This window comes from Pempheris klunzingeri, chromosome 17, assembly GCF_042242105.1.
Source record: "Pempheris klunzingeri isolate RE-2024b chromosome 17, fPemKlu1.hap1, whole genome shotgun sequence".
In the NCBI taxonomy this organism is placed as follows: domain Eukaryota; kingdom Metazoa; phylum Chordata; class Actinopteri; order Acropomatiformes; family Pempheridae; genus Pempheris; species Pempheris klunzingeri.
This window is the reverse complement of record NC_092028.1, coordinates 13,041,704-13,053,993: the sequence shown is the minus strand read 5'-3', so window position 1 is coordinate 13,053,993 and position 12,290 is coordinate 13,041,704. Positions and strand designations below refer to the sequence as shown.

Sequence of the window (12,290 nt, the reverse complement as noted above, 5' to 3'; positions counted from 1 at the left end):
CTTTCCCTTCGGTGCATTTATGCATTTTCATTTTTGTACAGTAAGTGAATCTCTTAATGCTTATACATGATTAATAACTACTTAAAGAGGCATCTTAGGCTAGTGGCTACGTGGAGGTTAATGTTATTTAGACATTGCTGCTTTTTTGCTGTATGTCTACCAGCATTATCGCTGACTGTGACTATAAATTACAGCGAGCAGCAGTGTAATGGTTATGGGAAGCCTTGCCATTTCCTGACCTACAGCTAGAGTTAATTAGTGAACCGACCACTACTGTACACACTGTTACTCAACCAGAGACACTAACAGTTAGTCTAAATTAAAGAGCATGGCTGGCATCCTTTTATCTTTTTTATTGCTTTCAAGACATCCCATAAAAAGGCTGAAACCAACAATAACTTTATCCCCCTGATAAGAATTGACTACTCAATCATAGCTTAGTATATCCTGATATTTCCACTGTCATGCATAGCTGACCACACAATGCAGGTGTTCTTTCTCATCGATGCTTCTTTCTGTGGCTGTTGTCTTACACCTACGTCAGAAGATAGTATAGTAACAACAAAACCTTCAGTGAATGGCCATATTGGATCGCTCTACTTTAAATAGCTTGCACCCAAAACAAGTTAGTAAGCATGATGATGGTCAAAATGCTGTTCATTATCTTTTCCATGATGGAAAAATAAAATATTCCCAATCATAAACATACTGAGTGTTGACAGTGAATGGCAGCTATCTGCAGCTTGTGTAAGAATATATGCTGCTTTCACATGCACAAAATGTTGTTGGAAAGAAGCTGCTCCTGTCTTCTGAAAGCAGCAATATGCAGACAGACTCCGTGCTACACTGTGAAAAGACTCCTGCAGTCGGTGCCGTCCACCCACACCAGTTTGGAGTATTATGGTATGGCTCATTCACACAGATAGAGAGGCTACTGTACATTTTCTGTTTCTATGGAAACTGTAACTTGAGACGCAGTCTGCTACGAAATTGATGACATTTACCTGCCTCTTAATCTTAGTCTCTCTTTGTAGGTAGAACCACATGTCTGTATGTCTCTGTCTGTTTGTCTGTCTGTATGTCTGTCTGTCTGTATGGCATGGACCTCAGCACAGACATAACAGACACCGATAAGAATGCAGTAACACATACACACACACACACACACACACACACACACACACACACACACACACACACACACACTTTACACACTGTCAGTGTATTTTACTGAGCACTAGACAGATTTGGTGCAGCAGTGCAGTCTGCTGTTGTCTTTTCTTTATTTAGACAACAGTCTATTTTGTTTGTATTGGTAAAGAGGTCAAAATTGGCATTAAAGTCAAAACTTCTGTAAGATACGCTCTTGCATCACATTGTGGAACAAAGGCGTATTTCTTTCAGTCGGTCACCAGGTCATTCGCCTTCTCTCATCGGAAACGAGGAGAAAAGCCATTTCTTCTGCTTTTAATTTAGGGGGAATTTGCTTTGCTTTTGAAATGTATTTGCACATTTTTGTTATGCAAATAGCTTAGTCACTCAACAGCACTTTAGCACAACAAGAGTCTGTGATTGCATAACACAGGAGTGAAAAAATAGTGCATTTAATCACCTTCTAATTATCAAAGGAAACGCTCATCTGGGGAATCAAAGGCTACAGTATATATCAGCCAGGTGTACATTGGGAAGTTTTGTGTCTACTCGGGTGTTTTTAGGCCAAAAAGTGAGATTTGCAAATAAAGTGGAGATTTATGAATCTGCAGTACTAAGTATAAGTGCAGTGAAGCTGTACAGAAGCTTTGAAGTAAATTGGGTAATCACATCAAAACCCACTTAAATCCATTTCCCAATTAAAACTACTGGGAAGCAGCTATAGACTGTGGTGTGTGTGTGCTGACGTCAATTTTGAACCTGAGGACACAGAAGCTGTCAAGATATTGACACGCTGGAAAATACAGACTGATTTAGCTCTGTATTCACAGTAACCACTGCAACGGAATAACATTTGGTGACGTACACTAGCTTGATTTCCCATTTGTTGCCATGTAGAAGGCTGTCTGTTTGTTTTTCTGTGTTTGTTAGAGAGATTGTATGCTTAGGCACTAATGTGCTGAGGACGATTGGTCTAAAGTGATTTGGAAACCCTGTTGTCCTCGATGAGAGCGCTTGCTCACAGTATGTACCTTGCAGGATGACAAGAAGTGGACTGCATGTGTGTATGTGTGTGCAGATGTGTGTGTGTGTGAAGGAGCTGGAACGAGAGGAGGGAAGAGTGTGGGCATAAGTAATGAATGTATTGTCACTTTCTATTTGCCACACTGAAGCGTCACTGCACTCGGCTCCCGCGGGAGGAAACACTACCCCGTTTCGCTCTGATGTTGGAGTGGAAGAATGCGGGAAAGAGGGAGCGTAGGGAGAGGTGATGGTTATTATCAGTGCAGCATCACCACCTCTTCAGCCGTGGGGCTATTTAACATACACATACTGATTTTTAGTGTCATGAATACGAATGGCTTCCCAGGGACTTGAGCCGGATATAACTGACATCTTATAGAATTTTATTCTGTTCAAATGCATCAATTTCTTTCTGCCAATTATTGGAATTTAATGTCCCTCTTTTATATAGGCTGATGGAATATAAGACCATATTATACGTTTTACGCAGCAGTGGCCAGTTAGGTGGCCAGGTACATCTGTGCAATCTACTGCAAGTCTAGTACAATTCTACCTTTGATGAGGTCTTAAGGTGACGGTTTTAGGTGACATTGTTGGAAATGTGTAAATTCAGTTTGATGTTTAATATATTTGATATCATATTTAAAGGTATTGTCCTGGGCTGCGTAATATGGAGAGGTGTTTCTAATTTTTTTATCCTACGTTACGGAGGCAGAATATTAGAAACGGAGAGGGGAAAAAAAGGGATTTCAGTACAAACCACCATCAACTATGACCTGGTTTGCTTTACTGTGCAGGTGCACTAAGTGGACACTAAGTGTAGGTGTGCTGTTTTCTAATATACATCTACTCTGGTGTAAAGAAGTGGAATGTTTGAATTCAAATGTCACTCCAGATAGGTCGGATGCTACCTGCCTACTTAGCGAGCACTTAGTGTCTGCTCAGGTAAGGAAAGGGAAATACAGATCTTTATTAAATGACCCAGATTAACTGAATTACAATAGAACAACAATCAGTACTGGTCCTTATTGAGCCACAGGTGGTTGACAGAAGAGCTAATTCTGTAAATACCGGAACTCACATATAGCATATCTGCATACACAGCCATATAATGGCTTTATCTGAGACACTGAATTTATGCCTGTCTCTCTTATCTGACTATAAACAGACGTATACATGCTGTTTCCATAGGAAAGGATATGCATGCATCTTAATTTGGAAAAAGCAAAGGGGAAGAGATTTTAGGCTTTGATTCTGAAATGTCTTTTCCTCCTTTCTGTTGATTCTCGTGGCCCATGTAGGCTCTGTTTCCATGGTAATTTTCAGTAGGCTTATATATAGGCTTATTTGTTAATGTACAATATATTGGGATGCTTGTGATGTGAACGTAACCTGCATTTGATCAGCTCATTCTGAATATGAACTCAACACTGCCGGATGTAACTCACTGCATACACATGAACACGCTCTCTTAATCATATTTACACTAGTTAATATTAACCCCTGTACTTCCTGTGAGAAACGGTGTGGAGCGGTTGCTATGGTAATCTGTGGTACCTGCCCCAGGTGCATCCCCTGTTGTCAGCTGTTGCCATGGTTACAGTAAATACAGTTTTACTATTGTTTACTGATCACGGTGGACTGGTAAGCCTTCAGTGATGGTGGGATATGAAATAATTTATTTTCCCTGACCCTGGAAAATGTTGAGTCACAGCTCATAGTGAAATATTTTCAAAGCTGGAATTGGAGGGGTCAGTGTGATACATTCATTTTTTTAGAGTTACAGAGTAGGGGCATGGGTACATCACTTTATTTTCTTCTTTCCTGGTAGGTTCGACATGTAGTGTGCTACAGCACTGGTGCAGACATGGTGTTGTGGGGTTGGGAAGGTGGCAGAACTTAAACTTGAGTCTCTTAGGGCCTTTTGTTGTTTAGTGAAAAACATTACAAGTTATTCCAGAACTACAATAACTCTTATTCGCTACCCCTGAACTCAAACATCCATATTAAGTTTATACAAAGGCAATTAAAGAGATAAAGGATGATTATGACAGATAGAGTGTTTTGGTAATAGAGGGTTTACCCAAATTAAGCCTGCAACTTTAGGATTAAATGTGAACAAAATCCATTTGAAGGCTGTCGTCCCCTTAAGGTGCTTAAATTAAAGGCACTTTGGAACTTAGGCTCAGCTTGGGGCACAAGGTTTATATTTTGCTTTAGCTCAGATTTGAATATAAATGAAGGAGTATGTGGTGTATATATACACACAAGAGGAAGAACACTTTGCATTATAATGCAATATATACAAAATCCATTTGTGAACTTGACAAAGGTCCATTGAAGTGAATTGCATGAATGTAAACTGTAAGGTGCACTGTTATCTTCTTCTGATGTTTCAACTGAGTATGTTTTGTCTGGTGAAACATTGGCTGTCACCCACTAATGAGAGGAAATGCATGTTTTGGTGCAAATCAGGATACTCTTCCCCGCTTTTGTTTACATTTACTGCTGTTTTCCTGCTGTGAGGAGAGTTTGGATGTGCTTATAAATTTCCCCAGTCTTTGGATCAAATCCCACCAAAGCCGCTCTCCTGTGTCTCCTGCTGTCTCAGCTAATAATAAAACACAGTGAAATATCCTGCCCACTCTCCTGTGGCTTTGCTGTAAAAAAGTTGAGGACCTCTGGCTGGGTTGTGCAGTCAGCCACGAATGGCTGCGCATCGCCTTCCCAGTTAAAGTTAGAGGTCGCCCAGAGAGGTTAGAGAGGAGGGCACAGGCAGCACACTGACAGGTTCATTTGCAATGATACATTAAATCAGTATAATAAATAAAAGAAATACTAAGAATACGAATATCAACTGATTTTTCTTTTCTTTCTCTGAGCTACTTTAATATATGAATAAATTAAATACCATAATATCATAATATTGTTGATTGTCATTATCATATGCACTTTTAAAATTCATGGCCCATTTTTTCCTCCTGGTGCAGCACATTTCATGGAATGTACTGCAGGTATTTCATAGAAGTAAGTCTAAGAATTCAGGCTGATACTAGAACCAACCATACAACCAACATAATAACTATTCTGCTTGGAATAATCATTTGTTGATTGATGATTTTTTCATATCACTTCAATTACCCTTTGCTTAAAACTACATCTACTCCCTCTCTTTCAGTGAAAATCTGCTTAATTTCAAGTTTAACTGCTGAACACAAGATGTCTCCTACATCACTGAGAGAGGTCATTCTCAGTGCACTAAGTTTCCACTTCACACTTAAATAATAAGACACAATTGGCTTCCTAACCAGTTGTGATGTCGCAAAATCATCTCATACACGTACACACTCAGATTTACTCAGAATTGTTGTGAGCACAGAGAAACTTTATTTAGACCCCAATATATAACTTTTCTACATCCTTTAAGAAAGCCTTTCTGCATTGCAGTCAGTCAATCAGTCTTTATTTGTGTAGCGTCAGTTCTTAACAAATGTTATCTCCTTTCATATAGAGCAGGTCAAGACCAAAACCCTTTAATTAAGAGAGGCACAGTGATTTAAGAATTCAAAATTAAGGATTGAAGAATCCCCAGATGAACAAGCACTAGGCAGTAATGGCAAGGAAAAACTCCTCTTTAACAGGAAAAAACCTCGAGCAGAATCCGGCTCAGGAGTGGGCGGCTTCCTGGTGGGGCCATGTTGGGTATGGGGGGGAGAGGGAGAGAGAGAGAGAGAGCGACCCTCAAGAGAATAAAGAAAAACACGGTATGAGCTGACAACATACATCTTGTATTGTAAATAAACAAAGACACAGTAATCATGCAGCGCTACATCTTGCACCTCAGCCTGGAGAGCAGTGCTCTCAGAGGACAGGTCACTGCAGATCAAAACCTGTAAGTAGTAGAGCCCAGGGGGTCACTGGAGAACACTTGTTCTTTAATTGCATTAATTGCACCTAATAAATAACAATTACAGGAGAAGCAGTCTGTTCCACTTTCCTCCTTTGCTACCCGTGGACTGTGATCACCGTTTTTCTGTAATTCAACACCCCCTGGAATTAGCAGGGGGAGTGGCAAAACCTTGGACTCTGCAGAAATAAGAAGAAAGTGTGTGCGCTTAAAGATGTGGTACAAGGAAATGTGGTTCCTATGGTAACGCAACCTGAAAATATGGAAACAAATTCAATTATTCCTTCTCTCGATTTGTGCCCTTCGTCGTCTCTCTCATCTCCATTTTGTGTCCCTCTGTCTCTTCCCCGCAGTCCGTCACTCTTCCTCCCGCTCTCTGTCTGGCACTTGGTAATAGAGGTGATTCGGAGGAAGGAAGTTGTTGCGTCTAAGTGCCGCAGATTTAGGCTTTAAATAAAAGAAAGCAGGGAAGCAACACATCCACCAATCTGTCAGATGTCAGATTTTGGCGGCCTATGTGTGTGTGTAGGTGTGTGTGTTTGTTTGTTTATGTTTGTGCATGGTTGGCTGTGCTAGGGATGAGTGGAGTGAAGAGGAGTTATTTTACAGCTCTGAGGCAATAAGCAGAAAATTTTGTAGAGTGCGCCAAATCACGGTCAGTGTGTGTGTGTGATTTTTTTGTGAGACGAGGCATTACAGCGTTAGCACTGGAAATGTGCACAGTTCCTTCCTTCCTTTCTTTCTTCCTTTTTTGCAGTTTCCTTTCACATTTTTATCCGTCTGCAGTCTGTCCTATTTTCCTGTCTGTCTTTCAATTAATCCACCTTTTATTCTTTGTGTGTCTGGCTTTCTCCCACTTTGGGTCCTCCGGCTCCGCTGCAGGAACGATCCCCTCTGTTCCCAAAATGAAAAATGAGATGCCTGACAGAAAAGTTTTTTGGAGGGAAGACAAATGTCATCTTTTTGGAACCCCCTGTTTTCCTTCTGCTGGAATAAACCTTTCAACGGGGCTTGAAATAAAAGGGATGTCGATTAAGCCTGAGGAGTTGAATCTTCTTCATGTTGAAGAAGAGGTGAACGTGGAGGGATGCACACAGATGTGATCAGTGGCTGCATATTGTTTCACTGGTGGTGTGACACACAATCGTGTCAAACTGAATGTGGGATATTTTCAATTATGACTCAACTGCAGTACGCAGAAAAAATGTGGGATTGACTAGCTGAACTAAACATATTGCTCGAGACAGGCATTGTGCTTTTAATGGCCAGAGCAAAGTGTTTATTCTTGTGCTCAGCATCTTTGTCGTAATGACCATGAAGCAATAGCCAGAACTCCATATTGCACTGTTGGATTGTAGCTTCTAGTAAGTTTGTATTTGCCTCTTTAATTAGATTTGTGTTGCTAATCGATTTCAGCTAGATGTCTGCTTGGAATTGGGTTTGTGTTTTTACATCATCAGCTTATTGAAAACGAATAAATGTGTTTATGTTTGTACAGTCTTCAGTGGGGGATGCTTAGTTTGGTGATTTAAAATGTTTTGAAATGAGTCAATTGGTTAAGTTGGAGCTGTTGCAGCTCAAGTCCTACTTTATACCCCGTATTTACTGAACTAGCGTGGAAAAGAACCTGAATAAGAAGATACAAGTACTTGATACCAGTAGCCTGTGTAGCATGCATATGTAGCATTTAGGGGCACAAATTGCATGAAAGAACATAAATGACTAATTCATAATATTAATGCTAATGCTAATGGCTCATGCACAAATTATTTAAATCTTTACACCAACTATCTCTCGAGTAAAATGCGAACATGAGTGTCTGCATTGATTATAAAGTGGCAGTACTGAGTAATCACTTGGACAGACTTTGAGTACTTCATTACTGAAATTCTGCACCAGTGAGCACTGGTCCAGGAAGTGGAATTCTGCCCAGCAGTAGTGGACTGCACAATGGTTTCTCTCCATTCTCCATCAGCTTTATAATGACTAAAGTAATTTCAGTGAAACTAAACACTGAACATTTTCAACTCCACTACATGGCTTCCTCCTCAATTGAGGGCTTCAGCTTTCTGGTTTAACTGAAAATACACTGTATAAATAAGCGAATGTCTGTATTGCTTTTCCGTAATCCACTATGTCATAATTTAGCAAATAGTTGAATAGTTTGCTGTTATATTAATTTTCTGAACGTTGTATGTAGAACCTTTAAGCAACACACTAGGCATCATGGTCTTTCGTTATCAGTCATTTTACACAAAAGCATTTGTTAAATGCCAAACATTTAGCTAATACTAATTTGGTTTTGCTGTATAATGTTCCGCAGTGATTATCCTCAGCACTAATGCAGCACAGAAATGAGAAAAAAACCTGAAGAGTGGCTTATATAATAGTTACACTTGAAGGTAATGTGCTTGGCCAGTAGAGGCTATAGCCTCCTAGTGAATCAGGGGAGCTCATAGAGAAAGCTGCCAAGATTCACCACTCACACATGGCTACACACTCATACGCAGGCCACACACACACACACACACACACACGCTCTTAGACATACACAGGTCATGGATATACACAAGGTGTACACACATGCAGGTGTACACACAGATGCAACGCAGGATTCTTGAATGCATACACATTCTAACACAGATTGTCAGTACACATTTGGATATTGTTTAAAGGTGTGTGTTTTGTGTAGCTTGGAGACCTGGTTTGTTTTTTGAATTTACCAATGACTTCATATGTTGTGCGTTTGTGTGCACAAATATACGTATAAATGTTAAAATATTTCGTATGCATGTTCATTTACTTATACATGTGTAAGCATATGTATTTGTGTGTGACTGTGCATGTAGCCCGTGCCTTGGTTTGTGTCCAGATGTCCATATGCTGCCAGGCAGGGCAGGGCATATGGCCATCTGGTGGAAGATAGAAATACAACCAATAAGCTTTGACCTTTTGGTTTGGTTTCTGTAATAGGACCTGTATGTATTCATTCTCGTCCGACACCTGGCTTCACACCACTGCATAAGGTCCAGCCATTACACACGTTCAATTCTTATCTTCCCTGCATGTCGTCCCATTGCAAAATGAAAGCAACTCTTATTTTTGCAAATTTTCCAAATGTGTTATCAGATTTGAATGTTATGTTTTCACTAAGGCTGCATTCAGAATTTGTAACCAAGGACAGGTGCATGATGGGAGACGTGTGTAATCCAGTGATGCATAGTACCGCAAGCTTCCCGATAGAACAACACAATAAAAGTCAGGAAGCAGTGCAGTCATTACTCTCTCTTGTTAGTCTTTTAAAGCGAGTTTCATTGAATGTGGAATACCTTGCAGAACTTGAGACCACTTACAATGACCCATGAAATCGTTGCCATTGATTGCTTTATGTACACTAGGCATGTGTACAGTAGTTCACTGTACCATTTGTTTGCAGGTAATTTTAAAAAAACGACTTGTCTTACCCCTGGGAAGTTTTTTCATTCACCATAATATATGATAATATGAATCACATATTTCATTTCATTTAGTCTCTTTCTTGTCATTAACCCTTAATCATTCGTATTTAAGGAATTCATATTCACATTACATAGTTTACTTCTAATTACTCACTTGATTTGATATTCATCTGATTCTTGTTTGTGTCTTTCGATAGCTTGGTTTACACAAGCTGTAAATGTTTTTGTTTTGTTTTTTTGGATTGGGCAGCATGTAGTTATGTCTCCAGTTTTGGAAAGCTGTGCCCTCGCTGACATTTGCTCTGGAGTTAAATATCTAATAACATCTGCAGGTACAGTAGAGGTCGTCTTTGTCTATTCCTCTCTTTCCCTCCCAGCCACTAGCTCTGCCTACTACATTCGGCACCGTAAGCCGGCAAACAGTGAGGCAGTCAGCAGGACTGATCTATAAAACACACTATAGCAGTTAAGACGATACTGTGGGGTCAGCACTATGGTCCTCTGAGGAGCCATGAACCACCCAAACAAACACTTGAGCGGAGCACTGAAACACTGCCGCACATTAACTGGACAACTGCTGGAGCTCATTTTCAATACATTAAGAACTGACTAGCCTTTGCGTAATTTATTACGGGAACGATGGAGACTAAACGATGTTGATGTGGTTTTGATAAATGATCCTCTTGAAGTTTAACACAGCAGTTTAACAGGATTAATGGAAGAATCCAGTTGGAGAAAGGCTTACAACGTTTTCTCGTTTGTGTGTCTATGTGAGGAGATAGCTCATGTAATGGATTATACTTGGATTACAGGACATGTATTGTTAATATGTGTTTGTCATGCAGAGGCGGGAAGAAGAGAGAAAAGGAGAAAAGAGAAGGGGAAACGAGAGAGAGGGTTTTTTTTTTCCCCCCCCTTCCTCTCCCTTGATAATAAGGAGCGTGAGACTAGTTAAGGGAGAGTAGGAGGAGAGAGAGGATGGAGGGAAGACTGAGGAGAAAATACAGAGGAAACAATCATAGAAAAATGTAAACACGAAGGCCAAAATGCAGACAAAAGACACAAAACACTCCACCTTCCTGTCCTTAACTCTCCTCTCTCTTTCTCTCTGTGGACACTTCGCCGGAATCCTCGGACTGCGCTCGGTTACTAAGCAACCAGGATCCTGTCGAAACTGTGTCAGAGAGACGGAGAGAGAAAACCATGCATGAGAAAAGTGGCCCACCTAATCGCTAAAATCAGTCAGGATGTTTATGTCTGACAGTCCTCTATGGTACGTGTGTTGCTACCATTAAAATACATTAATGATATCATTTACACAGGCCTGCAGGAATCTATACACACACTGTTTGTGCAACGGGAACCTTATACTACAGACGTACATCTTTGAATATGTAGTTTTATTTTTTTAATAAGGTTAAAGGGACGCTCCACTGATTTTCTTTGCACAGGAAGACCAGGTGACTCATTACGGGGAGCACTACTCAGCCAGTGAAAACGGTTTTAGAATGTTTTCTGTGGCTCTGGAGGAGCTTTGTCAAGACTCTGAAAATAACTGATGATGTCGTAGTGATGTGGTCTCAGCCTGGCTCTGAGACTTCGTATTTATAAGAGAGCCTGTCAGCTTTCTCAAGTGGTGTCATGAGTGTTCAGGGGTGTGGGTGTCCACCAGGAAGGGGGGGTCTAAGTAAAGATGTTGCTGTGTTTGTATTGTGGGAAATGAAGGATCCAGTGTTTTTTTTTTTAAATCTGTTATTAGTTTATTAGTCAGCAAACTTACAATAGGAAATTTCTCTTGAAGTAATTTCCTAAAACAGCTCGGCGCTCTGCATTTTTTGTAAACCTCGCTCATATTGGAGTAAAAAGCACATTTGTCTTGGATAATATGCATTGGTGAATGTTGTATTGCCTCAAAATAAACTGCAGTGCGCATGGAGCTCTATGGCACAGAGCAGTGAGGCTGCATTCACACTGCAGGTAAAAGTAGCCCAAATCTGATTTTCTTGCTCATATGTGACTCAGGTCTTTTTTTTTTTATTTAGATCAGTGTGAACAACTTTCTTCAGAACCTTCAGAACCTCATTCTTTCAGTCATATCAGAATTTATGTGTCACCCTTGCTCCTGTTGCCAGCCAATACAAACCAACCTGTACGTGTTTTCTCAGGGAGATGGGTCGCCTAAACCCATGTGTCTTACCACAAGAGTCTTGAGAGTGAGAGGATTTCGCTTTGGATGAAATCTGTTTCCATGCAGCCATTCACGTCACAATCTCACTACGCCTGAGTCCGACCCCGCATCCACACACACAAGCCACAAAAAGCCATAATCAAAAAAATGTGGCTCTCTTTCTCCTCATCCTCATTATTATTTAGACGTAAGACGCTGACTTGAGTGGCCTCCGTGTGTGGCCTCCATGTTTAATTCCACACAACAGCATGCTGCCTGTGACGTCTTTATTGTTCTTTTGCACATGCAAGTCAGTTCAGGACTGTGTGTAGTTCTGGAATCTGAAATCGGCCACATTTTAAAGATAATGTGCACAGCCAAACTAAAAAAAAATCAGATCTGAGCAATAAATCAGAATTTAGGCCTTGATAATAAGAACAAAAATATAGAAAATCATCAGCACTCAAGGCAAGAGGTGATATCATCTTCCTAATGTTTGTGTGTGAGTGTCTGTGTGGTACAGTGCTACTGCGTGTGGAAGAGCCAATGCCTCAAGGTCGAGCTGAATGGTTGAACCATTTTA

At 40.5% G+C, this 12,290-nt stretch overlaps 1 protein-coding gene across 1 annotated transcript in view; it reads left to right on the top strand.

The window, feature by feature from the left end:
* cacna1ha (calcium channel, voltage-dependent, T type, alpha 1H subunit a) overlaps positions 1 to 12,290 on the top strand; it is a 104,404-nt gene that overhangs the window by 30,036 nt on the left and 62,078 nt on the right. The gene's annotated exons all lie outside the window — the stretch shown is intronic.